Source organism: Pinus tabuliformis, chromosome 5_2 (genome assembly GCF_031772625.1).
Source record: "Pinus tabuliformis cultivar Carrire ecotype Pingquan chromosome 5_2, CPIR1, whole genome shotgun sequence".
NCBI lineage: Eukaryota > Viridiplantae > Streptophyta > Pinopsida > Pinales > Pinaceae > Pinus > Pinus tabuliformis.
Genome location: NC_142306.1, coordinates 712,953,967 through 712,978,344, shown reverse-complemented (window position 1 = coordinate 712,978,344; position 24,378 = coordinate 712,953,967). Strand labels below are relative to the sequence as shown.

General features: G+C 35.2%; 1 long non-coding RNA gene across 2 annotated transcripts in view; it reads right to left on the bottom strand.

The window, feature by feature from the left end:
* The window catches only part of LOC149161158 (uncharacterized), a 216,432-nt gene extending 195,398 nt beyond the window's left edge, over positions 1-21,034 (bottom strand). Inside the window, exon 1 of one of the 2 annotated variants that reach the window (XR_016261857.1) lies at positions 20,785-21,034. This is a non-coding gene — a long non-coding RNA (uncharacterized LOC149161158). The remainder of the gene's footprint in view (positions 1-20,784) is intronic. The other variant, XR_016261856.1, reaches the window with a different exon arrangement.
* Positions 21,035-24,378: the final 3,344 nt, after the last annotated feature.

Here is a 24,378-nt window from a genome sequence, read left to right as displayed (position 1 = left end):
TCCACACATATATGAGTGTATGTGTAAATCCTTTCCTCCAATCTTTGGGTATCTATCTTTATATATTTCTAAATGATGTTCCCAATACCTACAAGAACACGATCGTCCTCGAAATAGAGAGGGAGGTTGTGTAGCCAAACACAAACTGACATTATGGAAACAACCATGGTGTTTGCATCAAATTCTGGGAACCAAAGTATGATAAATAATCTTGTCGATCCCCAGAACCATTGTCCATCTTGTAGGATGTTCTCTTCCATCCAATGAAGGGAACTTTACAATGAAGTAACCTTTGGAGTAGAGGTGTATTTCACAATGCATTGTCCAATTGGTCAAAACCCAGTGAAATAGCTCAATTGGTTTCGGCCAGAAATAGTTGAAACGATATATAAGGGCTTGTGATTCAAATGAAGCACAATGCTCATCTGTTTCTAGGTTGTCTATAGTAAGTTTTGGAATGAATTCAGTTGCTCCACTATGTACGGGCTAGGGGTAGTACCTGTTGATTTGGTTAATTTAGAAGTTGCGCTTTTTCCCCCTTGTAAGATGTTCTTGAAGGAGATAGCTCCATTAATATGCTTATGTTTTGTTTCTGAGCTCTTCTAAGTATTGCTCCTATAACCTCCTCCTGCATTTTTTATTCTATTGGAGGTTGCAGCACCACCCCTTAGTCTCAGGTTGAGGATTATGGATGATGTTGATAGGATATGATAATACTTCAAGGATCGGTTATCCTGTAAAGCTCTGCCCCCAAATATTAGATTCTGCATATGTGCAGGGTATCCAACCTTTTACGCAATGAAATGTATCAGTTGCATCACTCTACTTGTTATTTACCCAAACTAGTTAAGAAATCCCAGCAATGGTTTTTATAAAGATTTGAAATCTGAGAGGAATTACCAGGTTCCAGAGTTGAAGCTCCAATTTGTTTTTGAGGGGCAACTCTATTATTAATATCCTCTTTGTCACAGTGCTCTTATTGGTGTGATAGAGGGTGTAGGTCGAGGTAGGGGGCACCCCATCTGAGCCACATCGTAGCACATGAGCCAGTTCCATCTTGGGATGGTTGATGGAGTAGTGATCCAGTGGCAAGGGGCATATTTCTTGTATTCTTCCCGATCTAGTAATTTCCGAGCCCAGAGTACCCAGTAGAGATGCACTCCCATATACATCACTGACATGGGGCTGGTTTGGTCATGTAGGATATCCAACCTCCTCAATAATGCCAGGAACTTTGTAAGTCTTCCACTCTGTGCTCCACCAAATAAGACTTCCAATGTATTCGGCAATAGGATCTATACAGAGGTCACCGAGGGGGACCAAGGTGCAATGGGGTTCCAGGGCTTTGTTCTCTGGTGATGTTGTTGTCACTGACTTCTTGAATGACATAAACAACATCCGCCAAAGGTATATCCACGCTGCCCTATTCAAAATATCCCCTCAGTTGTAGTCCACCTCATTGTAGAGGTCTCCATATCTAGTGCATTTCAACTCCCATGCGAACATAAGTTTCACGTCGATATGGTGGTTCAGCATGTATCCTCCCAAAATCCAGAGCCTGCTAGAGATCAGGTGTCTCAAAACCATGGGTGTCATTCAAGCCATCCGAGGGCCAATTCTTGGCACCCCCTCCAAATCCCACTTGTCGACACAAAGAAACCCTAGCTTCGTTTAGCTCTATTTTTTTCTTAACAAAAAAAACAAATGGGTCCCATGTTAAATTCCTAATACCAACCATATTTATTTTCTAATGGCAAATTACTTTATCCCCAACAACTTATTTATTTAGCCAAATAAATATTGATTTATCAAAAAACCAGCATAGATCCATCTTAACTCTGGATCTACCAAGCACTTTGACGCCTCTCGGGGCTTGGTAGATCCAAAGTTAAGATTGATCTATGGTGGTTTAATTTCACCTTTTAAATAGGATACATTCCACATGAATGTCATGTGTCAATACCATGGAAAATTTTATTTTTATAAGGTTATTTTATTTATTTTATTTTATTTTGACTAAGTTAAAATGTTTGCACTGAATTACATTACATTAATATTTTTAGATAAATGTCTTTCGGATTAATCACATCACTAGGATTTGGTTGTCGTTTCGAACCAACTAATGTGGTTGTCCTTAGGATGAACCACATTAGTTGGTTCGAAACGTCAACCAAATCCTAATGATGTGATTAATCTGAAAGACATTTATTTACAATATGGATCACAACCATACTGAACTAGTGAGCACCTCTCGGCAGAATACAATCAATGGTATTTTTAACTTCTAGAATTAAAACTATGGAACAGAAATAAACAAGAGAGATCATTCACACAATGCAAAGATGATTAACCAACAACAATTTTCCGTCATTTCATTATTTGGATCATTTGGATTTTTTTGATCTACAAATATACAATGAAAAATACAATTTTAAAACTTGCAACTCACCCAGGTTTGGCCTCAAGGAAATTTGCCTTCAAATGAAATCAACCTGAAGAACTTGGCCTCCACCAACTCGATTTGTGCACTCCGACAACTAGATATTTTGGGGTTTTTTCATTATGGATTAGTGGCAGGGCACAAATCTAATTGTCGAAGGGCACACAAGATTGAGTTACAGGAAGCCAAATTATTTAGGTGGATTTCATCCTAAAGCAAATTTCCTTAAGGCCGATTTAGTAAGTCAAGGTCCAAAAATTTATTTTTCATTTTACATTTGTAAATAAAAAAACCCAAATGCTCTAAATAACAACAACAACAAGAAAAAGATGTAATCATAAAACAAAGAATAAAACCATAAATATGCCAAATATAAAGAGTTAATTCAATCATGTAAAAAAAAGTCACTAAAATTAATAATAAAATGAAGCAACAATTTTCCACCCCGGGACGGATGTTGAAAAATGAAGCAGCAAGCGGCAGTCCAAGTTGATTTGTTTCCACGAATTTTCTGGTGGAAAATTCACCTCTGGATCCAGGCACAACGGGATCGATGTCAAGCTCCAAGATCAAAACTATCTTGCGTGCACCGGGTGCAAGAGGTTCATAAGGAAATGTAAAGAAGGAGACTTTTCCTTATGAAGCTCCTGCACCTGGTGCACGTAAGATAGTTTTGATCTTGTTCGAGCTTGACACTGATCTCGTTGTCCCTGGATCCAGAGGAGAATTTTCCACCAAAAAGTTCGTGGAAACAAATTAACTTGGACTGTTGCTTGCTGCTTCATTTTTCAACATCCGTCCCGGCGGTGGAAAATTCTGTCGAAAATTGCTGCTTCATTTTATTATTAATTTTAGTGACTTTTTTTACATGATTGAATTAACTCTTTATATTTGTCATATTTGTCATATTTATGGTTTTATTCTTTGTTTTATGATTACATCTTGTTCTTTTTGTTGTTGTTATTTAGAGCATTTGGGTTTTTTTATTTACGAATATAAAATAATCATGTAAAAAAAAATCACTAAAATTAATAATAAAAATAACAAAACAACATCCCAAACACTAAAATTAATCCATAACATCCAAAACCCTAATACAACATTGGTGAATCTTAACCATCCATATACAAAACAACTCTAGAATTACTATCAATCAAAATCTCCACAATAAATGAAAAACAATCCATTTCCGTCATTGTTCCACAAATGAGCAAATTGCAGACATCTTCACCAAAGCTCTTGGAAGGGAAAAGCTTGAAAGATTCAGAATGATGCTTGGACTCACCAACATCCCTTCAGATTAAGGGGGGGAATGTTGACACCTAATCCTCACGATTGAGTGAATTCATGTAAATAATTAATCAGGAATGTGGACAGAAGATGAACTGAACTGTCACATCCTTTTGTATATAACAATAACATGCCTCATGGAATAAGATGAATCAGTTTTACTGTCTATTGGAGTTACTGCCTGGCCTGACATATATATATTTTATATTTTTTTTAAGTAATCAACATTTTAATCTTAATTTTAGTAGTTTTTAATTTTTTTTTGTTATTATTTTTTTTTAATCTAGTTTGTTTTTAATTTTTATTTATTCTTTTTACCTAATTAAATTTTAGTTTATTTTAAATGTTATTTTTTGTTTTTGCCAAAAAAAATTATGGTTTAATTGCCAAAATTTCTTATGGTTTAAAAGATATATATATATATATATATATATATATATATATATAATATTTTTTTGTTTATAATGTTTTTTTTTGTTTGTTTTTTAATTCTCATCATTAATTTTGTTTTTTTACATTTTTATGAATTTGAATTCTTCTATTTGAATTTATGTTATGTTATTTTCTTTTACTCTTTTTTCTTTTCTTCTTCTTTTTTGTTTGTTTGTTTCTTTTTTTTTTTAATTTTAATGTTTTTCTGGGTCATGATAAAATATTTTACGCCATTATTTCGAAATGTTGAAATTTTACTTTTGGAAGCAAAAAAAAAATGGGTGTTTTCCCAATGTTAACACTTTTCATTTTGATGGTGTTTTTTGGGCAATTTTTGCGCAAAAATTTAGTTTTCACCGCCATTTTTAAAACATGTTGACAATTTATCCCAAACAACGAAACAATTAAATAAAAAAAAGGTGTTATTCCACCATCAACACTTTTCATTTTTAACATTGTTTTTGATGTTTTTTCGAGGTTTTTTGGCCAGAGTTCTCGTTTTGAGTTTATAGTTCCTGTTTCAAAGTTTACATTGTTCCAAGTAAAGATTATGCGCTTTATTAGAAGCCAAATGAAAGTGGATACCTTCGACCATAAGCCTAAGGACCATAGCTTCTTCCAGAACAAGTCTAGGTCATCTTGTGGTGTTTGGCGAGTTAGGTGATAAACCTCTTTTACTGTGAAGGCTCCTAGATTTTCGTAGCCCCATCACAAGATGTCTAATCTTGCATTTTTCCTTATGGTTTTGCACTCATTTCGGGCCACATATTTTTAGTCTTCCATGTGTCCCTCTGCCTTTTAGAGCATTGGGAGATGCCATTTTTGGATTTCGGTGTTGTCATCCTCTAATTAATAGTGATGGACTTGAATTCGCCTTGGATCTTTAAGCATTGTCTTCGCTTAAGGGGAGTTGGAAGTTGCTGACAAGGCTAGGAATTTGTTGCCATGAATCCTCCCAAAATATTGTTGATTTTCCATCATGGCTTTTCCAAAAACTATACACCTGGTCAATGTGTTTGTTGTGGCTTGAAAGGTACTAGATTAGGGATCCCTTGATTGATAAAGATAATCACATAAAGCCCTGCTTTACTTACTCATTTGCATACTTCATGTGCCATAGGTGTGCCTAGGACTTTGATGTGTATTTAACCCACCTCCATCATATTCTTGCTCTCAATACCATGCTGAAATTTTTTGGATCTTGCAAACCAAGACCTCCCTTTGCTTTTGATAGATTAAGGGTGTCCCATTTGACTAACGACCATTTTTTCTTAAGGTGATTGCCTCCCAATAAGAAAGTTCTTCACAAATTTTTTATGTTTTTCAAGACCCACTTGGGTGCGGCTAGGACTAAGAAAATATATATCAACATGGATTGGAGCACGAATTTGAGAACAACATGACGACCAACTATGTTCAGAGAGCAGAAAGTCCAGCTTTCCAGTTTTTTGTTGAATGTGTCCACGAGTTCCCACCAGGAGGAATGCTTTATGATCATGTTAGTTACGGGTGCACCCAAATATTTGGAGGGAAGGGAAATACTGGAGAAACCAAGAATTTTGGTGAATATTTCTTTGAGTAATAAGAGAGTTATTAAAGAAGAATACCTTCGACTTTTCCAAATTGATAGTGGTACCCGAGGCTTCCGAGAAAAGATTTAAGGTCTATTTAAAAATTTTGTTTTTCTTAACCGATGGGTGGTTTGGGAGAAGGGTATTATCAACAAATTGCTAATGACTCAGAGGGATGTCATCATGGAGAGCTAGGCCTTTCAAATTGCCCTTATGCAAGGTCTCTTTGGTAGTTCTTCCTAGCCCTTCTGCCATGAGAATAAAGAGGAATAATAAGAGAAGGGGGTCTCCTTGTTGAATGCTTCAAGAGGCTTTGAAAGTGTCAAAGGGGGAGCCATTAACTAAGATTGAGAAGAAGGTTGTGAAAACTAGAGACATGACCTTTGAGAGTATCAGAGGGGGAACCATTAAAACTAATATTGTGAATAAGGTTGTGAAAACCATAGACATGGCCCATTGGGTCCATTTAGCATTAAAGCCAAAGTTTATAGGCCCAGTTTAATTTGTGAAAGGCTTTGGAGAGATCTAGCTTAAGTAAAATGCTCAATTTCTTTAGGATTTTGAGGGAGTGAATGGTTTATTGTGCCAAAATAGTTCCATCATAAATTTTCCAACCTTCCACATATCCAGTTTTCTAAGGAGAAATGACGATGGGTAGGATGGGCTTGAGGAGATTGGTTACCACTTTGGTGATGATTTTATAAATGACATCGAAAAGTGTGATGGGTCAGAATTACTAGTTAAAGCAACATTGTCCTCCTTTGGCACCAATGCTAGGCATTGAATGCAAAGAAAATGGACCAATTGGCTCTTGAGTCTTTGATGATGTTCAAGATATCATAGTTGAGAAAGTGCCAACATTGCCTAAAGAATGCAACAGTGAATCCATCCGATCCAGGGGCTTTCCCATCCACTATTTGATGAATGACCTCATTGACTTATGATGTGCTAATGGGCCTAATGAGTGTCATGTCATGCGTTGCTTGTAACCAGCTTGAGGATGTTGGTCGTGACTTTGCAGGTGGCTTCACGACATTGAAGCCAAGGATCAAATAGCAGATCCATGTACAAGACCACAAGTACTTCTTAAATTTCCTCTTGTTTCACTACATTTTTTCCATTCTCAGATTGTAAAATTGTGCTTATGTTGTGAGATTGATGTTGGATGGGGGGCGATAGTAGAACAATGTGTTGCATTTCCCTTTAACCATCTTATCCTAGAATTATGTTTCCAATATATCTCTTTTTGCTTATATCTTTCCTCCAATCTTCTTGTGAGGGAAATTTCTTTGTCTGCTACTTCCGCAATTCATCGATTATTGATCAATTTCCCTATTGGAGTAAAACACCATTTCCTTTTCCAGAGTTTGTTTCTCTTGGTAGATATTTCCAAATTCTTCTCTAATTCATTTTTCGAGTAGAAGTTTTATTTGGCTTCACTACATTGAAGCCAAGTATCAAAAAGAGCAAATCCATGTAGAAGACCACAAGTACTTCTTAAATTTCCTCTTATTTCTCCACATTTTTGCCATTCTCATATTGTAAAATTGTGATTATGTTGTGAGATTGATGTTGAATGGGGGAGGGATAGCAAAACAATGTGTTGCATTTCCCTTTAACCATCTTATCCTTGAATTATGTTTCCAATATATCTCTTCTTGCTTGTATCTTTCCTCTAATATTCTTGTGAGGGAAATTTCTTTGTCTGCTACTTCTGCAATTCATAAATTGTTGATAAATTTCCCTATTGGAGTAACACCCATTCCTTTTCTAGGGTTTGTTTCTCTTGGAACATATTTCCAAATTATTCTCTATTCCATTTTTCGAGTAGAAGTTTTATTTTCTTGAGATTTTGTTGAAAGACAAACATTTTCAATCCCTCAATGGGGCTCATGTTTTGCCGCCATTCATGGATTTTTCCTTTTACGTTGGCATCTGTAAGCCATAATAGTTCAAATCCAAGTGGACATTTTAAAGGTTTTCTTAAAGTCACCCATGAGAGACAAATTGGCCAATGACCTAAGTCAACCGATAAGAAGAATCTTTGATGTTAGTTCATCCCCACAAGTGGAAATTTTCTTAGACAAAGAAATGATCTAGTCAAGAAGAGATATGTGCTTTTCCTCCTCATCTGTTATTCCAAGTGAAGAGTCCATTTGTGGCTTTCATGTCCACCGTGTCATTGTCCTCAATGAAGCTTTGAAGGTCCTTTGATTCAAGCTCCAAGGTGATGTCATCCCCCTTTTTGTTCACTCAAAGAGGTTAAAAACACCTCCTATAATGCATTTGTGCTTGTCAATTCTCGTTTGAAGAGAATGGAGATGCTTGCACATTTCCTACTTTAGTGTTGGAAGTCTAAGGCGATAAACATTAGAAAGAAAGGAATTCATATTTGTGCCTAATAGATGAAAAGAGATAGAGAGAATAAAGGTTTCTTGAGATAAGCTTGCAATGTTAATCTAAAATGGGTCCCATGTTTTTTTTCCAAGGAAGGGCAGTGGGCAATTATGGAGAGTGCAGACGGCAGAGAAGGGTAGTGCAGCAGTGTAAGAAAGGCTGGCAGGTGAAAGGAAGTGGTTACGAGTGGAGGTATAAGGGAAAGCTTGCAGGGAGTATCCTTGAAACGAGCAACGAAGGAAAGGAAAAGGAGTTAAACAGAGCAGAAAGAATCGAACAGAGTCTACCTACAGGATTAAAGAGAATACAGTGTAAACGCGCAGAGAACAGAATGAAGAGGAATGCAGCACCGGAATGCAGGGATGAAGGACCCTCGCGATCAGAAGGCATCAAGCAAGAATGCTGGGAGGGGGAGGAGCAGACCAAGGCGAACATAAAGGAAGTATATGACCTGGAACAAGAATGCCAACCGTGGATAAGGAAGAGCGAAAGAGGGAAAGCGAGGATTATGGAGGATAACCGAACAGTAAATGAGGCCAAAAAAGTTAAGGAGAGTAGAGACCAAGTAGAGGAAGCAGGCTGGAGTTCGCCCGATAGCACGGCTGGACAGGGAAGTAAGGCAAGAGAATATAGGGGAAGAGGAACAGGACATGGAAGGGGTTGCAGAGGGAGAGGAGGTCGACGGCAAGTTAGCAACCGGGAACAGGGCCGCACCAGACCAGGAGCATACAAACATGCGAGGAAAACAATGGAACGCCAGGTGAGGTATGCTGAGAGAGCTTATAGCCAAAACACGCATGCAGACATTAGGAGAATAATTCAGAACCTAGAAAAGGAAGCAAAACTCAGGAGCAGTCAGAATCGAAGATGGAGGATTGGGAATATCTACTACGTGACCTTGGTAATACTAGAGGACACATGTCTCTCTATAAATAGGCCCTTCATGTTTACTGGGTCATGAAACAACTGTTAGCAAAGGCCATGGAGCAGGTGGCCATGGAGATGGCGGAACTAGCCCAAGGTATTCCTAATCTCAAGAAGGAGATGAACAACATTCAAATTACTCTGATGATGCAGGATGGAAAGTTGGATGAGATACAGCAGCAGATAGAGAAGCTAACCCACGAAGCCAAAGAGGAGAAGCACCAACCTAGTGCAATGGAAGAATGATCAACCAAGATATGTTTTTTGTCTCCTTAGCTAGGAAGCCAAATAGTTTTGCTTATCTCTGTTTTATTTTTAAGAATGCAACTAGCAGAAAGTGATGGCATCTTTGAAAGTTTAGTATATATAGCATGGGCAAATAGACTAAGTAGATACTATTTTTGGATGGCTATTAAAAAATATAGGTAGCCAACAGACCCGGTTTCCCTTCAGGGCGAGTTGAGGCCACCACTTGAATTTACTGGTTTTTAACTTGTCTTAATAGAAATGGTTCCACCTTAGCCTACATATATATATATATATATATATATATTTAAAAAAAAAAAAATTAACTTTTCCCGCCCCCGGCCACCTGTGGTGGCACGGCGGTGGGAGGAGGGTCCTACACACAGGCCCTCCGCCCACCTTCGCGCCACCACGGGTGGCCGAGGGGCGGGCGTATGATTCTAGTGGCGCGACGGTGGGCAGAGGGTCCTACGCACAGGCCCTCTACCCACCGTCGCACCACCATAGGCGGCCAGGGGATGAGCATCCGATTCTAGGAATCGGATGCCCGCACCACCACAGGCGGCTGGGGGCCCTGGCTGCCTGTTGTGGCGCAGTGGTGGGTGGAGGAGCTCTGCGTGCAGGACCCTCCACCCACTGCCGTGCCACCACGAGCAGTTGGGGGCCGGGCAGGCCCTCCGCCCACCGCCGCGCCACCACAGGCAACGGGGGGCGGGAAAAGTTAATTTTTTTTAATCCTTTTTTTATATATAAATAATAATTATGAATTGTAAAATTTTAAATTAAAATTTTTTAATTGTATAATTTTTTTAAATAATAATGATAAATTTTAAAATTTTTAATTATAAATTTTTAATCGTATAAATTTTTTTTAAATAATAATTATAAATTTTAAAATAAAATCAAAATTGAAATTTTAAATAGTTTTTTAAAATTCTTTAATCTTAAATTAAAAATTTTAATTCGTTTGAAAAAAATTTAAGAATTTTTTAATGATTTTTTTTTTTTTAAAAAAAAAAAAAAAAAAACTGTTTAAAAAAATAATTTTAATTTTTTTTTTTTTTAATATTATGTTCGTTTTTTTTTAAGATTTTCATAATTTTTTTGCTTCTTTTTCTTTTCTTCTTTTTCTTCTTCTTCTTTTTTCTTTTTTTTTTTCTTTTTTCTTTTTCTTTTTTTTTTTTTTTTTTTTTTATTTATTTTTTAATTTGAGTTAATTTTTTTAATATCAATTTTACTAGTTTTTTAATTTTTTCATTATTATTATTATTTAACTAGTTTATTTTTATTTTTATTTTTATTTTTTTCTTGTTTTTGCTAATGTTTTTTTTCAATTTCTCTATTTTTACTTAATTTTATATATCTATTTTTATTTTATTTTTGCCCCAAATTCTTTTATGGTTTATGAGATTAATTTTTTTAACAATTTTTATTTTTTAGTTTTGTCTTTTTATATATATTTTATAATTGTTTTTAAGTCATCAACATTTTAATTTTAATTTTAGTAGTTTTTAATTTTTTTTTGTTTTTTTAAATCTAGTTTGTTTTTAATTTTTATTTATTTTTTTTACCTAATTAATTTTTAGTTTATTTTAAATGTTATTTTTGTTTTTACCAAAAAAAATTTATGGTTTAGAAGATATATATATATATATATATATATATATATATAACTATTTATTTGTTTATAATGTTTTTTTTTTTCATTAATTTTGTTTTTTTACATTTTTATGAATTTGAATTTATGTTATGTTATTTTCTTTTATTCTTTTTTTTTTCTTCTTTTTTGTTCGTTTGTTTGTTTTTTTTTTAATTTTAATGTTTTTCTGATAAAATATTTAACGCCATTATTTCGAAATGTTGAAATTTTACTTTTGGAAGAAAAAATAAAAATAAAAATAAAAAAATGGTGTTATTCCAGCATCAACACTTTTCATTTTTAACATTGTTTTTGATGTTTTTTCGAGGTTTTTTGGCCAGAGTTCCCGTTTTGAGTTTATAGTTCCCGTTTCAAAGTTTACATTGTTCAAAGTAAAGATTATGCGCTTTATTAGAAGCCAAATGAAAGTGGATACCTTCGACCATAAGCCTAAGGACCATAGCTTCTTCCAGAATAAGTCTAGGTCATCTTGTGGTGTTTGGCGAGTTAGGTGATAAACTTCTTTTACTGTGAAGGCTCCTAGATTTTCGTAGCCCCATCACAAGATGTCCAATCTTGCATTTTTCCTTATGGTTTTGCACTCATTTCGAGCCACATAATTTTAGTCTTCCATGTGTCCCTCTCCCTTTTAGAGCATTGGGAGATGCCATTTTTGGATTTCGGTGTTGTCATCCTCTAATCAATAGTGGTGGACTTGAATTCGCCTGGGATCTTTAAGAATTGTCTTCGCTTAAGGGGAGTTGGAAGTTGCTGACAAGGCTAGGAATTTGTTGCCATGAATCCTCCCAAAATATTGTTGATTTTCCATCATGGCTTTTCCAAAAGCTATACACCTGGCCAATGTGTTTTTTGTGGCTTGCAAGGTACCAGATTAGGAATCCCTTGATTGATAAAGATAATCACATAAAGCCCTGCTTTATTAACTCATTTGCATACTTCATGTGCCATAGCTGTGCCTACGACTTTGATGTGTATTTAACCCACCTCCACCATATTTTTGCTCTCAATACCATGCTGAAAATTTTTGGATCTTGCAAACCAAGACCTCCCTTTGCTTTTGATAGATTAAGGGTGTCCCATTTGACTAACGACCATTTTTCTTAAGATGATTGCCTCCCAATAAGAAAGTTCTTCACAGATTTTTTATGTTTCTCAAGACCCACTTGGGTGCGGCTAGGACTAAGAAAATATATATCAACATGGATTGGAGCACGAATTTGAGAACAACATGACGACCAACTATGTTCAGAGAGAAAAAAGTCCAGCTTTCCAGTTTTCTGTTGAATGTGTCCACGAGTTCCCACCAGGAGGAATGCTTTATGATCATGTTAGTTAAGGGTGCACCCAAGTATTTGGAGGGAAGGGAAATACTGGAGAAACCAAGAATTTTGGTGAATATTTCTTTGAGTAATAAGAGGGTTATTAAAGAAGAATACCTTCGAATTTTCCAAATTGATAGTGGTACCCGAGGCTTTCGAGAAAAGCTTTAAGGTCTATTTAAAAATTTTGTTTTTCTTAACCGATGGGTGGTTTGGGAGAATGGTATTATCAACAAATTGCTAATGACTCAAAGGGATGTCATCATGGAGAGATAGGCCTTTCAAATTGCCCTTATGCAAGGCTTCTTTGATAGTTCTTCCTAGCCCTTCTGCCATGAGAATAAAGAGGAAGAATAAGAGAAGGGGGTCTCCTTGCTGAATGCTTCGAGAGGCTTTGAAAGTGTTAGAGGGGGAGCCATTAACTAAGATTGAGAAGAAGGTTGTGAAAACTAGAGACATGACCTTTGAGAGTATCAGAGGGGGAACCATTAAAACTAATATTGTGAATAAGGTTGTGAAAACCATAGACATGGCCCATTGGGTCCATTTAGCATTAAAGCCAAAGTTTATAGGCCCAGCTTAATTTGTGAAAGGCTTTGGAGAGATCTAGCTTAAGTAACATGCTCAATTTCTTCAGGATTTTTGAGGGAGTGAATGGTTTATTGTGCCAAAATAATTCCATCATAAATTTTCCAACCTTCCACATATCCAGTTTGCTAAGGAGAAATGAGGATGGGTAGGATGGGCTTGAGGAGATTGGTTACCACTTTGGTGATGATTTTATAAATGACATCGAAAAGGTGTGATGGGTCAGAATTACTAGTTAAAGCAACATTGTCCTCCTTTGGCACCAATGCTAGGCATTGAATGTAAAGAAAATGGACCAATTGGCTCTTGAGTCTTTGATGATGTTCAAGATATCATAGTTGAGAAAGTGCCAACATTGCCTAAAGAATGCAACAGTGAATCCATCCGATCCAGGGGCTTTCCCATCCACTATTTGATGAATGACCTCATTGACTCATGATGTGCTAATGGGCCTAATGAGTGTCATGTTGTGCGTTGCTTGTAACCAGCTTGAGGATGTTGGTCTTGATTTTGCAAGTGGCTTCACTACATTGAAGCCAAGGATCAAATAGCAGATCCATGTACAAGACCACAAGTACTTCTTAAATGTCCTCTTGTTTCACTACATTTTTTCCATTCTCAGATTGTAAAATTGTTCTTATGTTGTGAGATTGATGTTGGATGGGGGGCGATAGTAGAACAATGTGTTGCATTTCCCTTTAACCATCTTATCCTAGAATTATGTTTCCAATATATCTCTTCTTGCTTGTATCTTTCCTCCAATCTTCTTGTGAGGGAAATTTCTTTGTCTGCTACTTCTGCAATTCATCGATTATTGATCAATTTTCCTATTGGAGTAAAACACCATTTCCGTTTCTAGAGTTTGTTTCTCTTGGAAGATATTTCCAAATTCTTCTCTAATTCATTTCTCGAGTAGAAGTTTTATTTGGCTTCACTACATTGAAGCCAAGTATCAAAAAGAGCAAATCCATGTAGAAGACCACAAGTACTTCTTAAATTTCCTCTTATTTCTCCACATTTTTACCATTCTCATATTGTAAAATTGTGATTATGTTGTGAGATTGATGTTGAATGGGGGAGGGATAGCAAAACAATGTGTTGCATTTCCCTTTAACCATCTTATCCTTGAATTATGTTTCCAATATATCTCTTCTTGCTTGTATCTTTCCTCTAATATTCTTGTGATGGAAATTTCTTTGTCTGCTACTTCCGCAATTCATCAATTGTTGATAAATTTCCCTATTGGAGTAACACCCATTCCTTTTCTAGGGTTTGTTTCTCTTGGAACATATTTCCAAATTATTCTCTATTCCATTTTTCGAGTAGAAGTTTATTTGCTTGAGATTTTGTTGAAAGACAAACATTTTCAATCCCTCAATGGGGCTCATGTTTCGCCGCCATTTATGGATTTTTCCTGTTATGTTGGCATCTATAAGCCATAATAGTTCAAATCCAAGGGGACATTTTAAAGGTTTTCTTAAAATCACCCATGAGAGACAAATTGGCCAATGATCTAAGTCAACCGATAAGAAGAATCTTTGATGTTAGTTCATCCCCACAAGTGGAAATTTTCTTAGACAAAGAAATCATCTAGTCAAGAAAAGATATGTGCTTTTCCTCCTCATCTGTTATTCCAAGTGAAGAGTCCATTTGTGGCTTTTATGTCTACCGTGTCATTGTCCTCAATGAAGCTTTGAAGGTCCTTTTATTCAAGCTCCAAGGTGATGTCATCCCCCTTTCTGTTCACTCAAAGAGGTTAAAAACACCTCCTATAATGCATTTGTGCTTGTCAATTCTCGTTTGAAGAGAATGGAGATGCTTGCACATTTCCTACTTTAGTGTTGGAAGTCCAGGGCCATAAACATTAGAAAGAAAGGAATTCATATTTGTGCCTAATAGATGAAAAGAGATAGAGAGAATAAAGGTTTCTTGAGATAAGCTTGCAATGTTAATCTAAAATGGGTCCCATGTTTTTTTTCCAAGGAAAAAGTCGTAATTTTATTAGTGAAAACAAAATTAAATGTTGCATTTGCTGAGTATACATAGCATCATCTAGTCCATGGCTCATGATAATTGGGAACAAACAGTGATCAAACTAATATACATTTGTGGAGAAAAGTTAGGCTTTTCTCCCTTTCTTTTTCCCTACCTTATGCCATTCCCCAAGGGACGGCGCCGAAGAGACAAGCACAAGCTGATTTCTAACTTCAAGTCTTGTACTGTCTTTGTTTGAGTCTGATGAATGTGTACGCTTGTATCCACTGGTATCCATTACGTCTGGTATGTTCGCTGGTCGTACTAGATCATTCTAAGATTCTGGTTCCTGTGTTTTCTGGTTGTTCTCCATGTGAGTGGCTTCTTCCCCTACTTTATCCTCCTCTTCAAGCTCTGGTGGGGGGAATTACCAGCCTTTGGTCTGTTTCCCACTCTTCTTCTTCCTTCTATAGTGTCTTTCTTGGCTTCAGGGCATATGTTTTGAAGATGCCATGTTTGCATGCATATTCGACATCTAAAAGTTGTGTTCTCATAATCTAAAAGTTGCCTAATTCCACTGATTGTGGATGAGTTGAATGCAGTCCGGTAAGAATTTGCTTATATCTACTTCCACACATATATGCGTGTATGTGTAAATCCTTTCCTCCAATCTTTGGGTATCTATCTTTATATATTTCCAAATGATGTTCCCAATACCTGCAAGAACACGATCGTCCCAGAAATAGAGAGGGAGGTTGTGTAGCCAAACACAAACCGACATTATGGAAACAACCATGGTGTTTACATCAAATTCTGGGAACCAAGGTATGATAAATAATCTTGTCGATCCCCAGAACCATGGCCCATCTTGTAGTATGTTCTCTTCCATCCAATGAAGGGAACTTTACAATGAAGTAACATTTGGAGTAGAGGTGTATTTCACAATGCATTGTCCAATTGGTCAAAAACCAGTGAAATAGCTCAATTGGTTTCGGTCAGAAATAGTTGAAAAGACATATAAGGGCTTGTGATTCAAATGAAGCACAATGCTCATCTGTTTCTGGGTTGTCTATAGTAAGTTTTGGAATGAGTTCAGTTGCTCCACTATGTACGGGCTAGGGGTAGTACCTGTTGATTTGGTTAATTTAGAAGTTGCGCTTTTCCCCCTTGTAAGATGTTCTTGAAGGAGATACCTCCATTAATATGCTTATGTTTTGTTTCTGAGCTCTTCTAAGTATTGCTCCCATAACCTCCTCCTGCATTTTTTATTCTATTGGAGGTTGCAGCACCACCTCTTAGTCTCAGGTTGAGGATTATGGATGATGTTGATAGGATATGATAATACTTCAAGGATCGGTTATCCTGTAAAGCTCTGCCCCCAAATATTAGATTCTGCATATGTGCAGGGTATCTGACCTTTTACGTGATGAAATGTTTCAGTTGCATCACTCTGCTTGTTATTTACCCAGACTAGTAAAGAAATCCGAGCAATGGTTTTTATAAAGATTTGAAATCTGAGAGGAATTACCAGGTTCCAGAGTTGAAGCTCCAATTTGTTTTTGAGGGGCAACTCTATTATTAATATCCTCTTTGTCACAGTACTCTTATTGGTGTGATAGAGGGTGTAGGTTGAGGTAGGGGGCACCCCATCTGAGCCACATCGTAGCACATGAGCCAGTTCCATCTTGGGATGGTTGATGGAGTAGTGATCCAGTGGCAAGGGGCATATTTCTTGTATTCTTCCCAATCTAGTAATTTCTGAGCCCAAGTACTCAGTAGAGATGCACTCCCATATACATCACTGACATGGGGGTGGTTTGGTCATGTAGGATATCCAACCTCCTCAATAGTGCCAGGAACTTTGTATGTCTTCCACTCTGTGCTCCACCAAATAAGACTTCCCATGTATTTGGCAATAGGATCTATACAGAGGTCACCGAGGGGGACCAGGGCGCAATGGGGTTCCAGGGCTTTGTTCTCTGGTGATGTTGTTGTCACTGCCTTCTTGAATGACATAAATAACATCCACCAAAGGTATATCCATGCTGCCCTATTCAAAATTTCCCCTCAGTTGTAGTCCACCTCATTGTAGAGGTCTCCATATCTAGTGCATTCCAACTCCCATGCGAACATTAGTTTCACGCCGATATGATGGTTCGACATGTATCCTCCCAAAATCTAGAGCCTGCCAAAGATCAGGTGTCTCGAAACCATGGGTGTCATTCGAGCCATCCGAGGGCCAATTCTTGGCACCCCCTCCAAATTCCACTTGTCGACACAAGAAACCCTAGCTTCGTTTAGCTCCATTTTTTTCTTAACAAAAAAACAAATGGGTCCCATGTTAAATTCCTAATACCAACCATATTTATTTTCTAATGGCAAATTAATTTATCCCCGACAACTTATTTATTTAGCCAAATAAATATTTATTTATCAAAAAACCAACATAGATCCATCTTAACTCTGGATCTACCAAGCACTTTGACGCCTCTTGGGGCTTGGTAGATCCAAAGTTAAGATTGATCTATGGTGCTTTAATTTCACCTTTTAAATAGACTACATTCCAGATGAATGTCATGTGTCAATACCATGGCAAATTTTATTTTTATAAGGTTATTTTATTTATTTTATTTTATTTCGACTAAGTTAAAATGTTTGCATTGAATTACATTACATTAATCTTTTTAGATAAATGTCTTTCGGATTAATCACATCATTAGGATTTGATTGACATTTCAAACCAACTAACTAATGTGGTTGTCCTGAGGATGAACCACATTAGTTGGTTCGAAACGTCAACCAAATCCTAATGATGTGATTAATCTGAAAGACATTTATTTACAATATGGATCACAAAAGTCTCAGATCTAACATTAATCTTTTTATTTATTTTATTTTTTAATTTAATTTAATTTTTATTTTTATGTAATTTGATTTAGTCAAAATGTTAAACATTACATTACAACATCTCTATCATACTGAGCTAGTGAACGCCTCTCGGCACAATACAATCAATGGTATTTTTAACTTCTAGAATTAAAACTATGCAAGGGAAATAAACAAGAGAGATCATTCACACATTGCAAAGATGATTAACCAACAAAAATTTTCCGTCATTTCATTATTTGGATCATTTGGGCTTTTTTGATCTACAAATATACAATGAAAAATACAAGTTTAAAACTTGCAACTCACCCAAGTTTGGCCTCAAGTAAATTTGCCTTCAAATGAAATCAGCCTGAAGAACTTGGCCTCCACCAACTCGATTTGTGCCATCCAACAACTAGATATTTTGGGGTTTTTCATTATGGATTAGTGGCAGGGCACAAATCTAATTGTTGAAGGACATACAAGATTGAGTTACATGAAGCCAAATTATTTAGGTGGATTTCATCCTAAAGAAAATTTCCTTAAGGCCGATTTAGTAAGTCAAGGTCCAAAATTTTATTTTTTATTTTATATTTGTAAATAAAAAAAAATCCAAATGCTCTAAATAACAACAACAAAAAGAACAAGATGTAATCATAAAACAAAGAATAAAACCATAAATATGCCAAGTATAAAGTGTTAATTCAATCATGTAAAAAAAGCCACTAAAATTAATAATAAAATGAAGCAGCAACTTTCCACGGAATTTTCCACCACGGGACAGATGTTGAAAAATGAAGCAAGCGGCAGTGCAAGTTGATTTGTTTCCATGAACTTTCTGGTGGAAAATTTGCATTTTGGATCCAGGCACAACGGGATTGGTGTCAAGCTCGAGTAAGATCAAAACTATGTTGCATGCACCAGTGCAGGAGCTTCATAAGGAAAAGTAAAGAAGGAGAATTTTCGTTATGAAACCCGGTGCACACGAGATAGTTTTGATATTGTTTGAGCTTGACAGTGATCCCGTTGTGCACACGAGATAGTTTTGATATTGTTTGAGCTTGACAGTGATCCCGTTGTGCCTGGAACGAGAGGCGAATTTTCCACCAGAAAGTTAATGGAAACAAATCAACTTGGATTGCCGCTCGCTACTTCATTTTTCAACATCCGTCCCGCGGTGGAAAATTCCATGGAAAATTGCTGCTTCGTTTTATTATTAATTTTAGTGACTTTTTTTACATGATTGAATTAACTCTTTATATTTGACATATTTATGGTTTTATTCTTTGTTTTATGATTACATCTTGTTCTTTTTGTTGTTATTATTTAGAACATTTAGATTTTTTTTATTTACAAATATAAAATAATTATGTAAAAAAATCACTAAAATTAATAATAAAAATAACAAAACAACATCCCAAACACTAGAATTAATCCACAACAACATCGAAAACCTAATAACAACATTGGTGAATCTTAACCATCCATATACAAAACAACTCTAGAATTACTATTAATCAAAATCTCCACAATAAATGAAAAAAAAAAAGAGTATACCTGGGGTTCTAAAAGGTGTTCTATGAATATAATATTACAATTATGTTCTTAGTTTAAAAATATAAAGAACATTATTGACCATTGAAACATGGGTGGTTGGAAGTTAGTAATTCGTTTAACAAATATTTCTAACCAATTATTTGTTTTTCTCAATTGCCGATTGTTTCTTTTTCTCAATTTGCTATATTATATGTTTACATATACATGATATTTTAAAAATGGACATAATTTAGTTTAACAAGTTATATGATGATCATGTGAATAAATCTATAAAAAAGCTTAGGAAAAGAATTTCTATAATGTATCTATGATATAAATTAAAAAAAATTAAAGACAAATAAAAGCAAATTAAATGTGTGCATCTAAATATAACAAATAATGTTTTTAAATATGCACATTATATAAACTAATCTATATCTATCTTAATTTTAGACACCAAATTTTGAGAGGGATTAAAAAATCTCTTCACTCTAAAAGAAATTTGATACCCAAGAGGATCAAAAAATCGGAGTTGTCTATAATGCGACTTTTTGAGATTCCGGTGACGGAATCCGGCGAAAGAAATTGAGATGAAATCATGATTTGTTGCAGTTAAAATGGTTTTTTAACTGCATATTCGGATTCAACACCCTGAAAAACCCCTGGGACGCTTTCATTGTGCAGAAACTAGTTATCAAACTTGGATTCCAATAAATTACTGCCGGATTTTCACCGGAAAAAATCGCCGGAAAGGCTTTCAAAAAGTCGCGTTAAAGACTACGGCCAAAAAATCTATTTTCTCTAAAAAAGGTTTGCAACTCAAGAGATTTGATCTCTCTTCACTCTTGATAGATTTAGAGTAAAGATGAATCTAGCCTATATTCCACTTAAATACCATGGATTCTCAACACCATGAATTAATACCATAAGTTCTCAACACCATGAGTTAATATCATGAATCGTTTTTATTTTTATTGTTATTTTGTTTTACTCTAACTATATTAAATGACTTACTTTTTATTAATCTTGAAAAATAATATTATAGATGCAATTTTAATAATTTTCATTAGTTTATATAACTCTAAAAAATTTATTAAAAAATAAATAAATTTTCTAATCAAAATAATATATTAATAACTAAAGTGGGGTAGGCGAGTTGGTAATTGCAGGGCGGTGTAGTTCCTTTGTAAGGCGGAAGTTGGTAATTGCATGACGGTATAGTTCTTTTGTAAGGCGACTCTGTATTTGAGGTCAAGAGTTCAAATCCACTAGAGTTCAAAAAATAGATGTCAGATAGACCAGATCTCGACAGAGACATGTCAACACTTGACGTTCAAATCCACTAAAGTTCAAAAAATAGATGTCAGATAGACCAGATCTAAAACACTCAAAAAAGAGAGAAGTAACATATACTACACATCTACAAAACCAGATGTTCAAAGCCCAAAAAAAAACTTTGACCTATCTCTCCTAAGTAAACCCCTTCAGCTTTGCGAAATATATATTGTATAAAGTCAACTTTGGTGAATGTCTACATACCTCGGAACTCTTTTGTCCATTCTATGAGTGAGAGAACTTTGGTTTAGAGGAACCTTGAAGTGGCTTCCATGGATGCCCGTGATTGTTACAGAAATTGCTTTTTACTCTCCACATCACAAGACACTTCTTCTCTAGATTCGGAATGCATTTTCGTGAGAACAAATGCCTAGTAGAGTAATTGTAAAATCTCTCTGACATGTGCGCTGTTGTAGAATTCGCGTACTGAGCCTGATATGAAACTTAACGAACAAATCATTGTCATAGTCATATCAAAGTTCGAAAGCTACCATGAAATTGGGGCGAGCCATATCACCCCATAATGGAAATTAATACTCTGTATGTCAAGGTGAAATTAAGACTCTGTACCCATATAGAAAGCGTTAAATGCCCTTTAGTAGCACGGTGCTTATTGGCCTGGTGCTTATTGTTCCCATTTCCTTGACAGTGCCGAAGATTACTTGGATTCGGAAAAATAAATGGCAGAACCCCATAATCAACCAGCGGAAGAACTAAACAAAACTAAGAGTTTAAGTTACTAATTTTTTAAAATTTAAGATATTTAAGAAATTTAACACACAATCCAAGAACAAGTATATGATAAAAAAAAAATAGCTAAACAAATTCCGGCTTTTAATGTGTTTCATGTTTAGATATAGATATTTGAAAAAAAAATTCTATTTTTTTGAAAAAAAAAATGCTATTAAAAAGGCATTTTGTTGTTACAGTTTCAGACTTTGAAAACTAATTACCTACTAAATATTCATTGAGAATGCATTTTGTTGCTCGAGTGTCCAAATCTTAGAAAGTTGATTACCAATGATATTCTGTTTGTACAACAAAGCCAAACCTTAGGAAGTTGATTACCAACCAAATATTCATTAGTAAAAATTCAAGACATTCAAAATTTCAAGACATTCAAAATTTCTGAAATACAAACCAACAACCATTCTATAAAACTAATAACAACTTTATCTAGATAGTTGAGTTATACAATGAAGTCCACCATTAAAGATAAATAACAAGGGTCACCGTAATGAGAGATTGACATACTTCTCAAGAGTGATACTGAAAATAAAAAAAAGGCAGCCGTGTCATACGCTTTTTTGCAAGTGCTTTTCTGAGAATAATACGCTTCCTTGCAAGTGCTTTTCTGAGAATAATGGTGGATATAATTCAGTGCTATTTTGAAAATAATGTGGATTTAATTCAATATAATCATAACTGTAAAAAATAAATAAAAAAACCCATGCAATTTGAGCAAAATGTAAATTAAGTGGATAGCATTTCATTGGAAAATGGCATCACAAAGAGCAAATGCAATTCAAGTGAATGAATCTTCATTCGAGATTGACAACACACAGGTACACATATGAATATGAAATTACAAAGTTACTAGGCTTGCAATCTAGGAAAATGCAATCCTCAGTGGATTTCAATTAGAATCTATGCTGATGTAGAACTAAAATGGAAAAGATATTTGCATAATTCTTCATTCGAGATTGACAACACACAGGTACACATATGAATATGAAATTACAAAGTTACTAGGCTTGCAATCTAGGAAAATGCAATTCTCAGTGGATTTCAATTAGAATCTATGCTGATGTAGAACTAAAATGGAAAAGATATTTGCATATAATCATCATGTTTATGCAACGCAGATAAACAATTGATAGTATTTTTGGGTAGTGACAGTCAGTGTTTATAGAAGGAAATGTTACTGTTAGTTCAAGAGGGTCTTGGTGGTTTCTAATACAATTTATGTGTTTTTTTTTTTAGCAATTTTTGTCCTGGTTTCTATTAAGATCTATGTGTTGAGTTTTTTTTTTTTTAGCAATTTCTGTCCTATTTTTCTATATGTCCCAATTTATTTGTTAATGGAATAGCAATGGTACTGTTTTTTTGTGTCGAGGAAAAGGGTAAACTGATATATGGGGTTGTATTATATAGTGCACAAAAAAGGGCAAGTGGGATAAGAAATATTTAAAAATAAAAAAAGAGCTATCCCATCATCCCCTCACGAATTGAGAAGAAGCCAGAGAGGAGAATGTTCCAGTGTTAAATATGGTTGAACCTGCCAGAAAACCAAAGAGTTGGGTACAATTTCAGTGTACTTTGGCAGCACTACAAGAGGTAGCAGAAGAGCCCATAACTCTTGGAAAAATGCATAATGGAAAAGAAGCTTGCAACTATTGTGCAACAGAAGACCAAGCCAGCGAATTAAAGGAAACAGAGGCGATTGTAGTTTGACCTAATGTTAGGTCTGGAAAAAAAATATTTAAAAATAAAAGTAAAATTTGTGGATTGTGTTGAAAAATTGAAAGTCCAATCTAGTGAAAAGGAGATTGCCATTCTTGTATTTATTGTAAGAAGGAAAGGCCTCGAGGCTGGATGCATATAATTTGATTTCCTTGTTAATTAAAACAGACCAGACCATCTATATTGTTTATTTAGCACCTGTATGTGCCCATGCATTTTTTGTCCGTGCTGTTATGAACTGGGAAAGTCTTTTGCTTCAATGTTTGCTGTTATGAACTGGGAAAGTTGTAATAGAGCATGAGGAGGATGTTTCATCCTACACCGGAATGTGTTTATGACTAGCATTTGCACCTAATGTTGCAAAGGAAACGCCGTAAGGCATAGTGTGTGGAAGAATATTGAAATGTGAATGGGCTTTTTTGAAAGCAAAGGTCGATGATAATGAGTTTGAATTGAGGAAGCCATGCCGAAAATCTAATTGTTGAGATATTGTTTCAAAATCTAATTACAATTAAATTATTGTTATGTCTTGTGTGTATTTATTATTAAAAACAAAAAAAAGGTAAATCATTGTTATGCCTGGCATTTCTTTGTGTATCTAGTTTCATTTTTAAATTATAAAACAATTGTTTGAGATATTCTTGCAAAATCCAATTGTAAGTAAATCAGTGTTATGTCTTGTGTGTATTTCTTATCAAAAACAAAAAACAAAATAAAAAGTAAATTATTGTTATATTATTCTTATAATTGAATTATTGCAGGACTCTTGTACCAAAGAATCTCAATAGTTTTAATGATGCTAATTTTCAGTGGGTGTGTGTTGATCACAAAGATTCTCTTGCTTGTGTTCCCCATTGAAAATAAACATCTATCGACAATTAACTATAATATTGCTAGTTACCCATTAAAAATTACCAATAACAATTAACCATACCGTATATCCTTGGGCTTAGTGGGCTTAAATTCTGCAAGGGAAATAAAAAGTAGTGGTGGAGATTGCACGCAAGCCAAATAAAAAGTACTAGTGGAGATTGCCCAATACAGGACAAGTTTATCTATGCTGCAAGTGAAATAAAATGTATGTGTTGGTAATAGAGGACATGTTTATCTCTTCCCATAATCTAAACTCTGCAAGGGAAATAAAAAGTAGTGGGTGAGATTGCCCAGGTTTATTTATCAGGCAAGCCAAATAAAACCCACAGGTGGACAATGCTCAATAGAGGACAAGTTTATCTATGGTACAAGTGAAATAAAGAAAATAGAGTTGTAGAGATTGATTTACAAATATTTGATTAAACATGGAGAGACCTTTCCCGATATTAGGAAGCATGAGGA